The sequence below is a fragment of the Scyliorhinus torazame genome, chromosome 4, assembly GCF_047496885.1.
Source record: "Scyliorhinus torazame isolate Kashiwa2021f chromosome 4, sScyTor2.1, whole genome shotgun sequence".
In the NCBI taxonomy this organism is placed as follows: domain Eukaryota; kingdom Metazoa; phylum Chordata; class Chondrichthyes; order Carcharhiniformes; family Scyliorhinidae; genus Scyliorhinus; species Scyliorhinus torazame.
Window position 1 is genome coordinate 63,289,361 of NC_092710.1, and position 20,489 is coordinate 63,309,849.

At 47.4% G+C, this 20,489-nt stretch overlaps 1 pseudogene; it reads left to right on the top strand.

Annotated features, from left to right (window-relative positions):
- The first annotated feature begins 4,269 nt into the window (after positions 1-4,269).
- LOC140411373 (NACHT, LRR and PYD domains-containing protein 3-like) overlaps positions 4,270-20,489 on the top strand; it is a 53,107-nt pseudogene continuing 36,887 nt past the window's right edge.

Below are 20,489 nucleotides of genomic sequence, written 5' to 3' on the forward strand. Positions count from 1 at the left end.
ACCTTAAAACGCAATTTTCTAAAAAAAAACAGTTCCCCTAATTCTAAGTAGGAACACATCTGTATGTCGCCCCACAATATATGGTGAAATGTATCTGAGTATGACTCTGATGTAACTCCTTTCTCTTTCTTACAGTGAACCTGTTGACAATAGTGACCCTGTGCAGAGGAAATTGCCACCTTTCAAAAAGTATCTCTAGCTATATGGTGGCCATGGCAGCAGCGGATCTACTGGCCACATTAAACTATAGAATTGCACATCAGATTCTCAGGGAACGTTTTCCACATTCATTTCTTTCCTACACTGTCATTTGTAAGCTTATGTTGTACTTGACTGGGAGCACCGTCGGTCTGTCGGTGTGGTTTACAGTTGGCTTCACATTTGACCGTTTTGTAGCTATATGTTGTCAGAAACTGAAAACCAAGTATTGCACAATGAGAAGTGCGTCAATTATTATAACTATTGTCACTGTGCTAATGTGTTTAGAGAACATTCCTTTTTGGTTCGCATTTGAACATAAACAAATAATTAATAATGTTCCCTGGGGTTTTATTCCCAGTGCGGCCTTTTTTAGATCTGCTGTAGGTAGGGCCTACTTCAAATTACAAAGTATTTTATTTTCCTTGATCCCCTTTGCTTTAATATTGCTGTTTAATTGTTTAACAGTCAGGCGCATTGTAGTAACCAATATTGCCCGCAGGAGACTCCGGGCTCCCGGGATTGGGAGTAAGTGCGATCCAGAGATGGAGAGCCGAAGGAAATCCATGATTTTACTCTTTGCTGTGTCGGCTAATTTTATATTGTTGAGTCTGCCATCGGTGGTGAGTCAGTGGACTGACGCCCTGCTTCTCCGCATCCGGCCTACTTATACAGATGCTGCGTACATTGCCACGGAAGCCGGATATATGCTCACCCAATTGAAGTCTTGTACGAATACGGGCATTTATGCAGCCACACAAACGAAGTTCAGGGAAGAGCTCGTCAAACTCGTAAAATCACCTTGGGTATTTATTTTATCATTTATTAAACGTAAGAATATTCAAAACCAAACTCCCTGTTCTAGTTACAATGCCATGGAATGGCCGCATGCCGTTGGGTCGTAAAGGGACTATTCTCTTGAAAATGAACGGACAAAATCATTCCCTGATTTTAGTTTCATATGTTTCACGTCGACCGTTCTCCATTTTCCATGACTAACGGAAGAAGTTCCTGTCGCCGGATCAGTAGTTAATAATGGAGACAGCAAGGAATTGGCCCATCGGTCTGACATTAGATTACTTGTTGCAGTTATCAACGTCACTCTGATTTAGTCTAGAAAATGCTGGTATTTGTAATAGGGACAGATCATTCAGAAAATATAAAACGTGTGTTCTCGCAGCAACGCAAATCGGTTCAATAATATTACTCGCCTTGTTCCAAAATTAACTACTCGTTTTCATTTATCGCCCCATTTGTGGGGGCTGGTTTAGCACAGGGCTAAATCGCTGGCTTTGAAAGCAGACCACGGCAGGCCAGCAGCACGGTTCAATTCCCGTACCAGCCTCCCCGAACAGGCGCCGGAATGTGGCTTTTCACAGTACCTTCATTTGAAGCCTACTTGTAACAATAAGCGATTTTCATTTCATTTTTCATTTGTTTGGCTTAGTTATTTGAATAAATCCTGTCTCTGCGATTTGCATCAGTTCTTCAAGAAAAGTGTTTTTTCCACCATTTAATATCAGCCGTCCTAAATATGGATTATTTAATTTCTGGCTGTTAGGTTTTGCACCCTCAACTCTCTGCATCTTCTTATCCAGTCAAACAAAGATATATGTAGGAGAAGTAGGCTATTGGTCTTCTCGAGCGTACTCTGCCACAATTAATATGATCACAGTTGACCCAGTAACTCAACACCGAAACCCAACTATCATCATAGCATTTTGAAAGCAGTGGCATAATCAGATAAAATGAGCATGGATTTATGAAAGGATATCATGCTTCGGAAATCTCCTGAAATTATTTGAAGATGCAACTAGTAGATAATAGATATGATCAGGGAGAAACTGTTGATGTGGTATATTTAGATTTCCCACGGCTTTTGTCCAGGCAAGGTCTTATCTGGCAGATTATTGTGTAACGTTAAAACGCGTGGGATTATAGGCAGTGGTCTGAGATGGGTAGAAAGCTGGATAGCAAACAGGAAGCGAAAAGGTAGAATAAATGGACATCTTTCCGGTTGGCAGTCAGAGACTTGTGAGGTTCCTTAGAATTCTGAACTTGGATCCCAACTGTTCACATTATATATCAATGATTTAGACGAGGGAACTCAGCGTATTATCTCCAAAAATGCAGATGATACATCGGTGGGTGGGGTGTCAGCTGTGTGGAGAATGCAGATATGCTACAGCGGTATTTTGGAAAGGCTCAACGAGTGGGCATATCTATGGCAGATGCAGTATAATCAGGATAAATGTGCAGTTGTCCACTTCTGTAGCAAAATTTGCAAAGCATTTTATTATTTGACTGGGTGTAAATTGAGAGAGGTGCATACTCATAGAGATCTTGGTGTTCTTGTGCAACAACTGAAAGAAAGCGCACACGTACAGCATGCAGGAAAGCATGCATATGGTATTTTGGCCTTCACAGCTAGAGCATTTGATTATAGCAATATGGACGTTTTCTTGCCATTGTACAGGGGATTGGCGAGGCCACAACAGGGTTATTGTGTGCAGTTTTCGTGCTCTTATATGAGGAGCATGTTCTTCCTATGGAAGGAGTGCAGAGAAGGTTTACCAGGTTGATTTCTGGGATGGCGGGACTGTCATATGAGAGAAATTAAAGCGGTTCGGATTGTATTCACTGGAGTTTAGAAGAGTGAAAGGGGAATCTCATCGAAACTTACAAAATTCTAAAAAACATTAGACTGGGTAGATTCAGAAAGACTGTTTCCATTGGTGGGGATGTCCAGAACTAGGGGTGATAGTTTGCACATAAGGGGTAAACCATTTGGGACTGAGGTGAGGAGCAATGTCTTTACCCAGAGAGTGATGGTTCTGTGGAATTCACTACCACAAATCGTAGTTGAGGCCAAAACGTTGTGTAATTTCAAGATGGAGTTAGATGGTTTAGCTCCTGGGGCTAAAGGGATGACGTTATGTGGGGTCCGGGGCGTGGAGGCTGGATCAGGATATTGAATTTATTGATCAGCCGTGATGATAATGAATGGTAGAGCAAACTCAACGTGCCGAATTGCCTACTACTGCTTCTATTTTCAATGCCTTTCTCTGAGTGTTCTAGATCCCAGCCAGGGAAACAAAATCTCTGCATTCAGTCTGTCCAACTATATCAAACTTTAGAAGTTACAATTCCGCGTTAATATGGAATTGTGGGCACGACTAAATACATAAAATATACCTGATGGCAATATCCAAACTAGTGGCATTCAGGCACAAGTGTTATCAAGCCAATCAATTGATACATTAAGAAGTCTTACAGCACCAGGTTAAAGTCCAAATCACTAGCTTTCGGAGCGCAGCTCCTTCCTCAGGTGAATGAAGAGGTAGGTTCCAAAAACACATATCTAGACAAAGGCAATTATGCAAGACGATACTTTGAATGCGAGTTTTTGCAGGTAATTAAGTCTTTACAGGTCCAGACGAAGCGACTGGAAAGGGGGATAATCACAGGTTAAAGAGGCGTGAATTGTCTCAAGCCACGACAGTTGGGAGGATTTCGCTAGCCCAGGCCAGATGGTGGTGGTGGGTGTGGGTGAATGTAATGTGACATGAAATCAATGTCCCGGATGAGACCATATTCATGCATGCAGAACCTGGGCGCCAGTTTCTGCTTGATGATTCGCGTCCTTGGAGAATGCTTACTCGAATATTAGCGGCTGCATGCCCTTGACTGCTGAAGGGTTTCCCGACTGGAAGGGAGCGTTCCTGCCTGGCAATTGTCGCGCAATGTCTTCATCCATTGTCACAGCGTCTGCATGGTCTCGCTAATGTACCAAGCATCGAGACAGCCTTTCCTGTAGCGTGTGAGGAAGACAACGTTGGCCGAGTCGCACGAATATGTAACGCGTACCTGATGGGTAGTGTTCTCAAGTGTAATGGTGGTACCCATGTCGATGATCTAGCACATTTTGCAGAGGTTGCTATGGCAGAGCTGTGTGGTGTCGTGGTCGCTGTTCACCTGAAGGCTGGGTAGGTTGCTACAAACAATGGTCTGTTTGAGGTTGCCTGGTTGTTTCAAGGCAAGTAGTGTGGGTGTGGGAATGGCCCTGACACCATGTTCATCTTCAGCGATGATATGTTGAAGGCTGTGAAGAAGATGTGTAAGCTTCTCTACTCCAGGGAAGTATTGGACGACGAAGGGTACTCTTCGGGTTTGTTCCGTGTTCGTCTTCTGAGGAAGTTGGTGCGATTCTTTGCTGTAGCGTGTTGAAACTGTCGATCGATGAGTCGATCCCGTTCATACCACAATATCTTTCAGCGTCTGTAGATGTCTGTTACGATCCTCCTCGTCTGAGCAGGTCCTATGTATACGGAGGACTTTTCCATAGGGGATGGCTTCTTTAATGTGTTTCGGGCGAAAGCTGGAGAAGTGGAGCATTGTGAAGTTAGCCGTGGGCTTGCCATGGCAACCTCTGCAAAACATGCCAAATCATCGACATGGGTACCACCAATACACGTGAGAACACCACCTACCAGGTTATGCGGTACATACTCGTGCAACTCGGCCAATGTTGTGTCCCACATACGCTGCAGGAAAGTATGTCCCGAGGTGTGGTACATTGGCGAGATTATGCAACACAGTGACAACGGGTGAACAGACATCACGTAAGAACGGCCAGGCAGGAATGTTCCCTTCCAGTCGTGGAACACTTCAGCAGTCAAGGGCTTTCAGCCTCTGATCTTCTGGTAAGCATTCTCCAAGGCGGCTTCAAGGATGTGCAACAATGCAGAATCACCGAGCAGAAACTGATAGCCAAGTTCCACACACATGAGTACGGCCATCCACGCAGACACATTGAGAATGCTTGACTCCGCACCGACAATGACCAAAGTCGGGAATCGAAACTGGGATCCTGAAGCTGTGGAGCAACAGTGCTAACCACTGTACTACCGTGCCGCCCTAAACGTCCTCAAGATTGGGCAATAAATACTGAGATTCCATATAGCTCGAGACCCCTCTCTATTTCCATAGCCAACCAGAATTAATTGTTTTGTTTTGTATTTCATGTATTTTGCTGTATTGACTTTGTACATCGCTGTGCCTGTATAATTATGACAATGGTCCTGAGCGTCAGGCTTCACGTATGTATGTATGAATCAGACGCTTGGTTGAATTATTCCAAGACAAGCCTCAAATCGACATGTTTAAACTATCCCTGGAGGGTGTCCTATTATTTCAATACCAGATCAAAGCCGAAAGTGGCCAGGATACTGGACAGAAACTCCAATATTTCATTTTAATTTTCTACGAGTGTGAGGAAAGTATAACTCGCTCCAGGAGTGATTACACGAATAAAGAGGGAATGGTATATAAAGACACACTTTTCACTGAAACATCATACCAGAACATAACCTGCAATTGTCCCTTAAGCAATACTACTCAATACAGTGAACACAATGCCATTAAATGCTATCTTTATTCCGACTTCAACAGCAAGAAAAAAGAAGAAATGAGCTTTCAACCCACTGCAACTTCCAATGGAACTTAGAAATACATGCTGGAGATGTGCTTAGGGAAAGAGAGATCGTTGGAAAATACCTTATGGCCAAGATCTGACTCCTGTCAGAACCATGCAAAAGCTCTGGCTGAATGTCTTTAGAAGTTGTTTCTCAGCTTGTTTCAGCTCCCCTTGTTCTCAGGCGAGTCCACACTGCTTTAAAGACTGCTAATCTCTTTGATCTAAGCTGCAGAGAGGAAAGAATTTCATTTCTGGACACTGCTTGATTCAGATAAGTAGGCGTTTGCTTTTCCTACAAAATGCCTGCTACCCAAGAACCAACAAACAATCACATCATCTTGCCAATCTGAAATCTAATTAACTCCACAGCGAATCGCCTTAATCAAAAACAAATTCCATTAGCTCAAACTATTCACGAAGTTTTAATTGCACATCTGGCTCCCAACCTTTTAACGCAAGACTATTTTACAAACATGACTGCAGCATTCAAACACACGTTTAACTTTTCCTGCACCAAATGAGTATAATACAATATATGGGAAAGGCATTTTCCATTCTTCGTACTGCATAAAATAGGCTGTAACAGATTGAAAGATGTTTTTTTTTTGCATGGACTTAGACATCTAACCCCTAATAGAAGGAAATGTAAATGATTGGTTAGATTATCCAAAAGGCTATTCGTGCTCTAGTGAATTGCCTTTACTTTCGTTTTATTATATGTGTGCCTATGGTCAGCAGGCACGTTAGTTTTTAGGAAGTATCTTTGGACTGTCGTTGCAAGCCAACCCTGCAGCAATGGTCAATTGCAGAATGAAATACTTCGGCATTTTATTTAATCAATTGATATCTTACTATGTGCTCAATTTAAGGGAGCGTAACTAATTTGATAACGGTGTTCTGAGCCACGTTGTAACAGTGTTCTGTTGGTCTGCAAAGGAAACAGCTGTGCATCTTGTCTTTTTGTATATGACACGAGAGTCGGAAACAAGAACAAACTTGTTTTTAAAGCTTTCAGTTATGGATATTGGTCCGGAATAACACTACCAATAAAATGAACCAAATGCATATTATTTGAAGAGAGTTTTTTTGATCTGTCATTTCATCATGCAATGTATACCAAGCGGATTGTCTAGGGCGTGGAAAAATGCAAAACACTGTTAGGTTGCTGCCTATTGAGCCTCAGATACTGCACCCTGCACTGCGAAATGTTTGGGTTGCCCACCAACATCAGTTGGTTGTGATTGTAATACCGTTCTCGCCCTTGAGTAATTTAAATTATTCATAAATCTATGGCACGCCACCTCAGTTTTCAAGGACGTTATTGCAGACATTGTATATCAAATAGGCTTTGAACTTTAATTGTGAAATAAATATATTTATTATCTGTCACGATGTAGCCCTTCCCCGTCACTATTTAATACTTCAGTTAATCTTGAGCTCTGCCAAGTCAAACTCCATATTATTGCAGGGGCCCATAGAATCCAGAAACTGCATTCTGACGAGCAGCCAGCCATTGAGGGGATTGCTGATGTGCTGCTTGTATTTCTCTTCAACAGCAACATTTTCAGACGAACAACAGTATTGAAGACAGGATCGGGTAGCAGGCAGCGACTTCAATGATATCGGGCAACGATTAATTAGAATCATAGAAGAAGCATAGAAACAATGGGTAGAACTGATGCATCACAGCACAGTGCCATGTAGCCGGGTTCATCTCAAAATCCCTACAGTACAGGAGGAGACCACTCGGCCCAGCAAATCTACACCGACCCTATCAAAGAACACGCTACTCAGTTCCACAAAACTCCCTATCCCATTACCCCAATAACCCCACCAAATCTTTAGAATGCTAAGAGGTAATTTTTCATGCCCAATCCACCGAACCTGCACATCTGCGGATGTATTTTGGGGCCTGACTCTAGGCTGGATGCTCTTCCAGGGGGCCAGTATAAACTCTTAATCCGAATGGTATCATTTTGCACTGTAGGGATTCTGTGACGCACCCGGTACATGGCACTGTGCTGTGATGCAGCAGTGCCAACGACTGTGTCACTGTGCCACAAAGTTCGCAACCTAATACAGCATGCAAAGTCAACACGCAAAATACATAGCCAAGAAATTATCACACTTTGTCAAACTCACTCGCATATAACTGCAACTCGCTAACCGTGTTTGCATGTGTACAGTTCTTTTGTAAACCCCAACTGTTCCATTGCCTGTTGACAGTTACAGTGTTTCCCGAATATTGATATTTGTTCTGTTTTTACTGAAACAAATGCATTTGTAGCGCCTGTAAGGCCGATCTTTCTTTCTTTTCCCATACACTAACTCCCCATATAAGCAACGTCTCGCAATGTGATGGTCCTCCATTCTAATTATATGCATTACCAATGCAACTGGGCTCCCAGAAGTACTTTCGCAATACTTGTTGTCTGGGTTCAGTATAAGGTTTTCAGGTTTGTGATCTGGACTTACCAGCATGTAAGATTGGAGTGAAAAGCATGTAAGTGACATTATTCCAAATGCCTTTATGTGTCGAGGTATAAAATCCAATACGCAAAGCCTTTCATACTACTAATAATAATCTTGATTGTCACAAGGAGGCTTACGTTAACACTGCAATGAAGTTACTGTGAAAAGCCCCTAGTCGCCACATTCCGGCGCCTGTTCTGGTACACTGAGGGAGAATTCAGAATGTCCAAATTACATAAGTCTTTCGAGACTTGTAGGAGGAAACCGGAGCATCCTGAGGAAACCCACGCAGCCACGGGGATAAGGTGCAGACCCCACGCAGACGCTGACTCAAGCTGGGAATCGATCCTGGAGCCCTGGAACTGTGAAGCATCAGTGCTGCCCAGTCTGCTACCCTGCTGCCCATTTTTTTTTACATTAGCCTAGACTCAAAGAGGAGTGAAACAATTGCAAGAATGTTGCACATCTCGACTTACACGGACAGTTTAATTCATTGGTGATGCACGATCAATGACCACTAAAACGAGGTTGTAGGCTTTAATAAGCTAGTTGTTTCCCCCAGCAGCCCAGGTACAGCATGAAGGCTGCTGGGGCGGCAGGGGCTCTTATACCCCGCCTAGCAGGGCGGAGCTACCATACAGCTTGACCAATAGGAAGCATACAATTTCTACCAATGGTGTTCCAGCATTACCAGGTACCGTAATACCTCTACTACCATATTCGCCCCCTGTTAAAAAAGAGTCCGGCGGGGTTGGTGGCCTGATACTACAAACATGGCAACGTGGTAGAATTAGTTATGGAGGTACCGTAATACCTCCGTACAGCGTTTTGTAACTATTAACAATTCTAGTAACTATTTACAATTTATGAGTGAAATTTACAATTGAAAATGAAGCAATCAGTCGATCTAGGGGCCCTGGTCGCCCCGTGTAATCGTCAGAGCTTTGGCGGTGACTCCGGTGGAAGCTCCGGCGTCTGTGACTCCGGGAGCATGGCCTCGATCTCTGTGGCAGCTTCGACACCCCTAGACGGCGCTGGTGGGGTAAACGGTTGACCTGGGAAGGGAGCACGTGCGGGGTGCGTCGCTGGGTGGGGGGCCTAGACGGGGCCGGCAGAAGGATCGATCCTCCTGTAAGGTGCCCTGGTGGAGGGGAGGGTGGGACTGGTGGCTGGGGTGTGCGTAGGGCTCCGGCGGGCGCCAGGCCTCGTAGGGAGACCGTATCTTGTCGGCCTTCGGGGTACGCCACGTAGGCGTACTGGGAGTTAGCGTGGAGAAGGTGGACCCTCTCGACCAACGGGTCTGACTTGTGCGCCCGCACCTGTTTTCGGAGCAGGGTGGGTCCGAGAGCTGCCTGCCAGGTCGGGAGCGAGGCCCCGGAGGAGGACTTCCTGGGGAAGACAAGAAGACGTTCGTGAGGTGTCTGGTTGGTTGTGGTACAAAGCAGTGACCGGATGGAGTGGAGGGCATTCGGGAGGTCTTCCTGCCAGCGGGAGACTGGGAGATAGAGACCGTAGGGCCAGTAGGATGGTCTTCCAGACCGTTCCGTTCTCCCTCTCTACCTGTCCGATACCCTGGGGGTTGTAACTGGCCGTCCTTCTCGAGGCGATGCCCTTGCTGAGCAGGAATTGACGCAGTTCGTCACTCATAAAGGAGGACCCCCTATCATTATGTATGTAGGCGGGAAACCAGAACCATGCAAAGATGCTATGGAGGGCCTTGATGACGGTGGTTGCGGTCATGTCGGGACAGGGGACGGTGAATGGGAACCGGGAGTGCTCGTCAACCACCATAAGACCATAAGACTATAAGACATAGGAGCGGAAGTAAGGCCATTCGGCCCATCGAATCCACTCCACCATTCACTCATGGCTGATTTCAACTCCATTTACCCGCTCTCTCTCCATAGCCCTTAATTCCTCGAGAAGTCAAGAATTTATCAACTTCTGTCTTAAAGACACTCACCGTCCCGGCCTCCACCGCCCTCTGTAGCAATAAAATCCACAGACCCACCACTCTCTGGTTGAAGAAATGTCTCCTCATCTCTGTTCTAAAGTGACTCCCTTTTATTCTAAGGCTGTGCCCCCGGGTCCTAGTCTCCCCTAATAATGGAAACAACTTCCCTACGTCCACCCTATCTAAGCCATTCATCATTTTGTAAGTTTCTATTAGATCTCCCCTCAACCTCCTAAACTCCAATGAATATAATCCCAGGATCCTCAGATGTTCATCGTATGTTAGGCCTACCATTCCTGGGATCATCCGTGTGAATCTCCACTGGACCCGCTCCAGTGCCAGTATGTCCTTCCTGAGGTGTGGGACACAAAATTGCTCACAGTATTCTATATGGGGCCTAACTAATGCTTTATAAAGCTTCAGAAGTACATCCCTGCTTTTATATTCCAAGCCTCTTGAGATAAATGACAACATTGCATTTGCTTTCTTAATTACGGACTCAACCTGCAAGTTTACCTTTAGAGAATCCTGGACTAGGACTCCCAAGCCCCTTTGCACTTCAGCATTATGTATTTTGTCACCGTTTAGAAAATAGTCCACGCCTCTATTCCTTTTTACAAAGTCCAAGACCTCGCACTTGCCCACGTTGAATTTCATCAGCCATTTCTTGGACCACTCTCCTAAACTGTCTAAATCTTTCTGCAGCCTCCCCACCTCCTCAATACTACCTGCCCCTCCACCTATCTTTGTATCATCGGCAAACTTAGCCAGAATGCCCCCAGTCCCGTCATCTAGATCGTTAATATATAAAGAGAACCGCTGTGGCCCCAACACTGAACCCTGCGGGACACCACTCGTCACCGGTTGCCATTCCGAAAAAGAACCTTTTATCCCAACTCTCTGCCTTCTGCCTGACAGCCAATCGTCAATCCATGATAGTACCTTGTTCACGTTCAGGAAGTACATGTTACGGTCGGTGGAGGGGAGGGTGCCTTTGAAGTTCATGCTGAGGCATTCAAAGGGACGGGAAGCCTTTATGAAGTGCACTTTCTCTGGCCGGTAGAAGTGAAATGAAAATGAAATGAAAATTGCTTATTGTCACAAGTAGTCTTCAAATGAACTTACTGTGAAAAGCCCCTAGTCGCCACATTCAGGCGCCTATTCGGGGAGGCTGTACGAGAATTGAAGCGTGCTGCTGGCCTGCCATGGTTTGCTTTCAAAGCCAGCGATTTAGCCTTGTGCTAAACCAGCCCCTAATGAAATGAAAATCGCTTCTTGTCACAAGTAGGCTTCAATGAAGTTACTGTGAAAAGCCCCTAGTCGCCACATTCCGGCGCCTGTTCGGGGAGGCTGTTACGGGAATTGAACCGAGCTGCTGGCCTGCCTTGGTCTGCATTCAAAGCCAGCGATTTAGCCCTGTGCTAAACAGCCCCAGTTAACACTCCACGCAGATTTGGCAGTCCTTGGTGGCTGTCCTGACCTCGATGGAGTCGGGCAGATTGCGGGTCTTGATAAAGTGGAAAAAGCGACTGACCCCCGGGTGGGAGAGGTCCTCGTGGAGGGCTCGGAGGCGGTCCACTTGTGCGGTGGCACATGTGCCGTGGGACAGTGCGTCAGGAGGCTCGTTTAGCTTCCCGGGACGATACAAGATCTCGTAGTTGTAGGTGGGCAGTTTGATCCTCCACCGCAAGATCTTATTGTTTTTTATCTTGTCCTGCTGTGCATTATCGAACATGAAAGCAACTGACCGTTGGTCAGAGAGGAGAGTGAATCTCCTGCCTGCCAGGTAATGCCTCCAATGCCGCACAGCTTCGACTATGGCCTGGGCCTCTTTTTCGACTGAGGAGTGGCGGATTTCAGAAGCATGGAGGCTACGTGAGAAGAAGGCCATGGGTCTGCCTGCCTGGTTGATGGTAGCCGCCAGAGCTACGTCAGACCCGTCGCTCTCGACCTGGAAGGGGAGGGACGTGCCAATGGCGTGCATCGTGGCCTTTGCAATGTCCGGTTTGATGCGGCTGAAGGCCTGGCGAGCCTCTATCGACAGGGGAAAGGCTGTGGATTGGATCAGGGGACGGGCCTTGTCCGCATAGTTGGGGACCCACTGGACGTAATAACTGAAAATCCCTAGGCAGCGCTTCAGGGCCTTGGAGCAGTGAGGGAGGGTCAACTCCATAAGCGGGCGCATGCATTCCGGGTCGGGGCCTATAACTCCATTTCGCACTATGTAGCCGAGGATGGCAAGGCGGTCGGTGCTAAACACGCATTTATCTTTGTTGTATGTAAGGTTAAGGATCTTTCGGTCTGGAGGAATTTTCGGAGATTGATTTCGTGGTCCTGCTGGTCGTGGACGCAGATGGTGACATTATCGAGATACGGGAATGTTGCCCGCAAACCGTACCAGTCAACCATTCAGTCCATCTCGCGCTGGAAGACCGAGACCCCGTTGGTGACACCGGAGGGAACCCTAAAGATGTGATATCTGCCTCGAAGGCAATGTATTTGCGGTCACTAGTGCGGGTGGGGAGCTGGTGATAGGCGGACTTGAGATCCACCATGGAGAAGACTTTGTAATGCGCGATCCTGTTTACCAGGTCGGATATGCGAGGGAGAGGGTACTCGTCCAGCTGCGTAAACCTGTTGATGGTCTGACTGTAGTCGATGACCATTCTATGCTTCTCCCCGGTCTTCACTACTACTACGTGAGCTCTCCAGGGACTGTTGCTAGCTTCAATGACTCCTTCCCTCAGTAGCCTTTGGACCTCTGACCTAATAAGGATCCGGTCCTGGGCACTGTACCATCTGCTCCTGGTGCAATCCGGTGTGAGGTGCGCAAACAGGGAAGGCGGGTCGACCTTAAGGGTCGCGAGGCCACAGACAGTGAGGGGGGGCCACCGATTTGAAAGTTAGACTTTGGAGATTACACTGGAAGTCTAAACCTAGGAGTGTGGCAGCGCAGAGGTGGGGAAGGACGTAGAGCTGGTAATTTTTAAACTCCCTTCCCTGGACTGCGAGGTTTGCTACACAAAACCCCTTTATCTCTACTGAGTGGGAACCGGAGGCCAGGGAGATTTTTTGATTAACGGGGTGGACGAGGAGAGAACAGCGCCTTACCATGTTGGGGTGTATGTAGCTCTCCGTGCTCCCAGACTCGATTAGGCAGGATGTCTCGTGCCCGTTGATGAATACAGTCGTTGTAGCAGTTGAGAGTGTTTGAGGCCGGGATTGATCCAGAGTCACCGAGGCTAATCGCAGCAGTTGAGTGTTTCCTCGGGCAGTGTGTGGTCGGCCGAGCTGGAGACCGCGGCATCCGCACGGGCCTGGCATGCCACCATGACATGGCCCTTTTTACCGCATCTTTTGCAGGCCGGGCAGCGCTGGCGGGGGTGCTTGGCCTGCCCGCCAAAGTAGCAGCGGGGCCCCTCGGGGTTGCCAGGCTGCCCTGCAGCACAAGCTTGTGGGGGGAATGGGGGATGTCTCGGGGTCGGCTGCGGAGGGGGTTCCACGCTGCCCAGGGGGCTGCTGCGCGGTCGGGAACGTAAGCGTGGGCTTTTCTGGAGGCCACAGAAAGGGCACGTGCATCCTTGAGACCTAGAGTGTCGTGCTGGCGGATTTGGGAGGACAGCATAACTGCCACAAAAGCGTCCTGCACCAGGCGTTCAGTGTGTTCGCTCGCCGAAAATTGCGGGCAGCTGAAGTTTCTCCCCAACACCAGGAGCGCACGGTAGAATTCTTCCAGCGATTCCCCAGGGATTTGTTGCCTCTTCGCTAGCAGATGTCGGGCGTAGACCTGGTTTACCGGGCGAATATAATGTCCTTTTAGCAGCTCTATTGCCGCATCGAAGTCTTTCGCTTGCTCGATGAGGGTGCAAATCTCCGGGCTCACCCTCGAGTGCAGGACTTGCATTTTCTGTTCTCGCGTGGATGTGTTTTCGGCCATCCAGAGATATCCTTTAAAACACGCCAGCCAGTGCTTGAAGATTGCCGCTGAGTTCACCGCATGGGGGCTGAGCTGCAGACACTCTGGCTTGATTAGGAGCTCCATCCTTTTAAATCTAGCTTCTTAAATTGATGCACGATCAATGACTACCAAAGCGAGGTTATAGTCCAACTGAAAGCTTTAATAAGCTAGATGTTTCCCCCAACAGCTCGGGTACAGAATGAAGGCTGCTGGGGCGGCATGGGCTCTTATACCCCGCCTAGCAGGGCTGAGCTACCATCCAGCTTGACCAATAGGAAGCATACAATTTCTACCAATGGTGTTCCAGCATTACCAGGTACCGTAATACCTCTACTGTCACAATTGGTACTTTACCTCTCTGCTGTGAACCCTTCTCAGCACTTGGTTCGCCTTCCTTCTGTTATCCTGTTATAAAGAGAACCATCATTGGAAGTAATGAATCTCATGCATTTGAAGCTTTCAAAATAGTTCATCATCGATGGAAATGGCTGGTTGAATAACGCTGGAAATTGGCAAAGGTTATTATAGAACTCAATGTTTTCCATCGATTATGCTCAATCCAAACAGTCCCTAAAATATAGAAACATAGAAATTAGGTGCAGGAATCGGCAATTCCGCCCTCGCGCCTGCACCACCATTCAATATGACGATAGCTGATCATGAAAATTCAGTATCCCAGTCCCGTTTTCTCTCAATACCCCTTGATCCCTTAACCCGGAAAGGCCACGTCCAGCTGACTCTGGAATATACCCATCGGAATCGCCACAACGCTTTTCTGTGGTCGAGAACTCCACAAGTTCACAACTCTGAGTGAAGACGTTCTTCCTCTTTCCAGTCCTGAATGGCTTACCTCTTATTCTTCGGCGGGGACCCTAAATTCTGGACCTCCCCAACATCGGGAATATTCTTCCCGCATCTAGCCTGTCTAAGCCATCAGGATTTCATGTTTCTATGAGGTCCCTCTCACTATTCGAAACTCCAGTAAGTACAAGTCCAGTCATGTCATCCCGGCAATTAGACTGGTGAACCTTCGCTTGACAACCTCAATAGCAATAATGTCGTTTCTCAAACTTGGAGACCAAAATTGCACACAATACGTAAGGTGTGACCTCACCAATGCCCTGTATACCTGCAGCAAAACATCCCTACTGCGATACTGAAATCCTCTCACTACGAAGGCCAGCATGCCATTAAATTTCCTCACAGGGATTGTTCCACCATGACACCCAGGACTCTTTACACTTCCCCTTTTCTTAAACTGCCACTATTCAGATAATATTCTGCCTTTCTGTTTTTTCCACCAAAGTGGGTAATCTCACATATTCCCAAATTATATTACATTTGCCAATTATTTGACCACTGCAGCCTCTTAGAATCCTCTGCACACGAGCACGAAGCTTAGTGCTGTCTACAAGTTTGGAGAAAATCTGTGAACCATAACGTACAGATTTCTCGTTTTGCGAGTAATCTAGGACATAAACTTCGGCGAAAAGGGCTTCCTGAATTATTAACTCCTAAGTATTATTTCCTATTGTGCTGAGACGTCGCAAGCCACATCTTCAAGGTCTGGGGCAGCGTGGTGTAGGGCTCACGGAAGAAATAACTTAAAGAAACCTGGTGTTGCAATGCAGAATTGCTTTACGCCGCACTTGAGAACTCAAGTAAACAGATGATGTTCTACTTGAACGTACTTGGCACGTCATTCTGTAATTGACGTCACGACACCACGGGCAAGCACGGGGTCAGTTCCAGTGCCTCTCGACCCTGGGGTTGCAACATAAGTGAATAAACAAATAATTCTTCTAAACCTGTCGAGCATTTCGTCCTAGGCTGCTCCAATGAGATACAGACAACAGATTTATAAGCAAAAATGTTAACAAGCGATTTATTGATAACAAGAGAAAAAATGAATATATGAATAAATAACAGAACAATGGCGAAACAATCTGCATAATGCCTAAACCCTGTCTCAACCTCCACTTAGACACACTCAGGACAGACACGCACGGCTGAAATGGTGGTGAAAGGTTTAAAATGAAAAAGGAATTAATAGTTGTGAGATTGTTCTTTGCTGCTGACGTAGCTCTTTGTAGCGAGCGTCGTCAGAACCATATATCCACTCAGAAATTGCAGACTGCAGAAAGCTCTCTAAATTAATAGGCGGAGAGAGAAAGAGATTTAAAATTGCAGCACGCCTGAATCTCTTCCCAGCAAAGATTTTAAAAATGTCACTCTTCGAAAGATCCATCTTCCTTTTGGAACTTTCTTTCTGGCCCCATCAACCCCAGGTCCCAATAGGAGAACGCTGCAAAGTTTCCATTCCCGATTAACTGCTTGCCAAGTCTATCAAATCATCGTCACAAGTTCTGGCACATTGTGCTAAATCGCTGGCTTTTAAAGCAGACCAAGGCAGGCCAGCAACACGGTTCAATTCCCATACCAGCCTCCCCGAACTGGCGCCGGAATGTGGCGACTAGGGGATTTTCACAGTAACTTAATTGAAGCCTACTTGTGACAATTGTAGCCACGTAAAATGGCTGCGTTCCGATTAATCTGGCCAAAACCCAGTTTGAAATGGCTAACCCGAAAGACTGCCGGGAAAAGCAGCTAACAAGACACAAGCAGGCAGCTGCAGACAGTATTGCATATTCGGCTCTGGGGAAGTTAGCCCAGATCGATACTCAGGGCTATCAACAGCCCATCAACCCAGGTATTTGCAGTTACATTCAGGACTGTTTGCAGCCCATCTATCCAGACATCTGCAGTTAAATCGGCTATCCCCGGGAACAATTGCAACATATTAGCAATTGAATACCGGGTCAGTCCTGTCGGCGCCTGCAGTGGCCGAAACAAAGACAGGTGAACGACCCCCCCCCCCCCCCCCCCCGATCGGGGAATCGCCTCACCATTGGACACATCAACCCCAGGGATTGGGAACAAATCCAATCACTTGGGACTCAGGGTCAAGGGCCGCCCTGGGAGGCGGGAAGCCCCTGGGCCCTATAAAAGTGAGGGGCCAAGTTCAGATCTCTCTCTTTCTCCTCTTCGCCTGCTCGAGACCTTCGCAAGAACAGCAACCGGCAACTGTAAGTTTGAATCCAGCGATCGCTATCCGGTAGAGACACCTAGCCACTGACCTGTAGCAGCCTTTTGAATCCCACGGGCCAGATCTGATTGGACAAGCCATTCGTTTCCCTGACCTGGTGGGCTCTTCCTACGTTAAGTATTGGCCAGTAGTGATAGGTTTATTATATAGAAAGTAGTATTGGGGTATTAATATTGCTCGTTGTATATAATAAATGACCGTTGTTTTAATCCTTACTAAGCGGTGTGCTGTATTATTCATCATAACCTGAACTTGAACCACGTGGCGGTATCATAAAGATACCTGGCGACTCGTGAGCAAAGGTGACATAATCGGAGCCAATAGACTAAGGCTAAAAAGAGCAACATAATTGGCGACACCCTTGCGGGACCCGACTTAGAAGTGGAAAACCACTCCGGGAGAACCCCAACATTTGAATTAGAATCCAATCGGAAACAAAAAAAAAAAAACCCACAAGTGTTCAAGCGGTTCTGGTTAATAATTCACAATTCGGAAGAGTGTATATGCATGCGTAACTAACAGGGTTATAAGGCAAAACTGATAGATTTTTTGTTGCGTCAAAACTATCGGCAGTTGGTATTTCGGAAATTAGCGCAAGCCGTACCCGCATCTACCACACCACCTTAGCCCCCTGTTCCAAATTCGAACGTAACAAGCAGATAAGAGAGAGCCATGCAGGCAATGCAAGCGATGCAGCGCCTCATGAACCCCGAAGATTTTGCTGTCGCACCAGTCAGCAGCGTAGGAGCGGGACAGTGTCCCGTTTGAGACGTGGAAATCCACAAAATTCTGCAGGGCAAAGGATGGCCCATGTGGAAGGATTTCTGCAACAACGACGACTCAGGCCCTGGAAGTATAGGGCATACTTGGTGGGAGAACCTGAGTGAGATCCACAGAAAGAGTTTAGCAAAAACGCGCAAGCCGATGGCAATTGTGTCCTGTCTGGCACAATTGCGAGGCACAGAGGAGGTCGTCAGGACGCTCCGCAAGGAAATAGAAGGCATACATCGAACGAGTAAAATCGATGTATGCGAAATTGAGAAAGAGAACCTGGAGTTAAAAGGGAAATTAGCAGCAAAGGACGAAGAGGTGGCTGATGCCAAACCGGGTCACCAATCTTGTCTGGCGCACTTGAGTAGTTTCCAGTCACAATATGAAAAGGCTTATCAGGACCTGCAGCGTGCAGTCCTGGTAAAGAAGGAAACAGAAAACCAGTTAGAGACGCTCCAGAAACAACGCAGTGATCTCAAGGCAGCCTTGAGAGCGCTCCACGCCACAACCACGGAACAAAGGCAGAGTACTTTGGACCATGCAAAGTGCCGAAAGCAGATTGCAGACTTGAAAGCATTGCTTTCTGTCCAAAAGAGATTTCAAGAAACCTTTGGGGAAAGTTTAGACCAGGAAGACAGCCCTGATTGGGAAGAATTGCAAGAGACAGCGCAGAGATATGTTCAGGAAGCATGTGCGCAGGGAAAACCCCAAAGGAGGAAAGCACACCCACCCCCCACACAACAGATAATACAGGCTCCCATGAACCCTGTAACAACCCACCGCACCGCCACAGCAGACGAGGCGGAGGTCTTATATTCCACCCCCCTCACAGTGACCCAATTACGGGACGCGTGTGCCAAAATCACACCGTTCCTCCCCGCTTCAGACCCACACCATTTATTTGCCACCGTCAAACACCAGGCGACCATGTATGGCCTGGATGTGAAAGAGCAGGTGAAGCTCACGGTCCTCAGCTTAGACCCATCGGTCGCAGCAGCCCTTCCCGACCCACAGAATGTAGGAGGAGGCACCCTTGCAGAAATGCATACCGTGATCCTGGATGCGATCGGGTACAACCTGGGCGACCCCGTAGACGGTCTGAATAAATGCAGACAGAAAAAGTCTGAACACCCCACAGCGTTCGCAGGACGCTTGTGGATTCACTTTGAAGCCGTTTTCGGCAACGGAGACCATGCCCGTTTGTCCCCAGACAATATGGCCAAGTGGACCCGCACCCTTATCTCCCATGCCACGGAAGCAGGACAGAATGCCTGTAGTAATTATGACCCCTCAGAGGAGGCTCATAATGAGAAGTGGGTGGTCAAAAGATTGTCCCGCGTTTGGGAACAAGCGGCTCACGGCAAATCAGCAGCTAGAGCCCCCCGAGGAAAACCAAGCCACCGCAGACGTGCAGGCAGTAAGGACCACTCTCCACAACCCCGCCTGGGGAAACGAGGGAAAGAACAGCCCCCCAGCCAAACCGCAAGAGTGCTACAATTGCGGACAGTTGGGACATTTTGCTAGAGAATGCAATGGCCCTAAAAAAAAACACAGAGAGACCCTCAGACCGGCACTCTCAATAAGAAAAAGGCAGAGCTCATACATAGCGTTAGCGCCCAGTCCGATCAGACAGACGTGACCGGAACGGACTGACGGTGTATAGGCTCCCCCAGCTGGGTCTGCGATATCCTTTGGGATAGGTCAGGACGACCCGTAGTCGCAGCAAAGGTTAGGGGACAGCCGATCGAGCTTCTTTGGGACACAGGAGGGTCCCGCACAACCTTAAATTCCTCCACCCTTGGTAAGGACACGTGGCCCACCACATCCACGATCACCCTCAGCGGCTTCACAGGCCACTCACAACATGGGCATATCACGACCCCTGTACCAATCCAGATCGGAAATATTAATACAAAGCACCCTGTAGTGTTAGTCGACCTGCCCCCAACAGCAGAGCACATTGTAGGGATCGATTTTATGAACTCACACCACCTCTCCTTCGATCCAGTCAACCAGTGTGTCTGGAAGATGGCGAAATCCGCTAGAACCCCCGCAGCACTCAATATAGGGGACTACATGAACAAAATCAGCGCCGTAGGCGAGTTTTGGTTTAACCCCAGCACACTCAGCACGGACAGACAGGTTAGGGCAGTCCTGCAGAAAAACAGGGCAGCATTTTCAACCCATAAACACGACTGTGGACGGATGACCGGCTCCGTACAGATAACCGGACCAGACCCAAGACCCCAGAAACAGTACGGATTTCCCCCAGAAGCAGAGGGAGAAATCCTAAAGGTCATAGAAAGCTTGTTAGAACAGGGCATCCTAAGACCGGTAGCCTCGACTAACAATGCCCCGATTTGGCCAGTAAGGAAACCCGACAGATCATGGCGTTTAACCATTGAGTATCGCGAACTCAATAAAGTCACCCCCGCAGCAGCCCCCACCGTTGCAACAAGTCCCGAGACCATGCTCAAACAGGGACTCCATGCCCGATATTTCACGGTTTTGGACGTCAGTAATGGGTTCTGGTCCATTCCATTGGCAAAGGCGT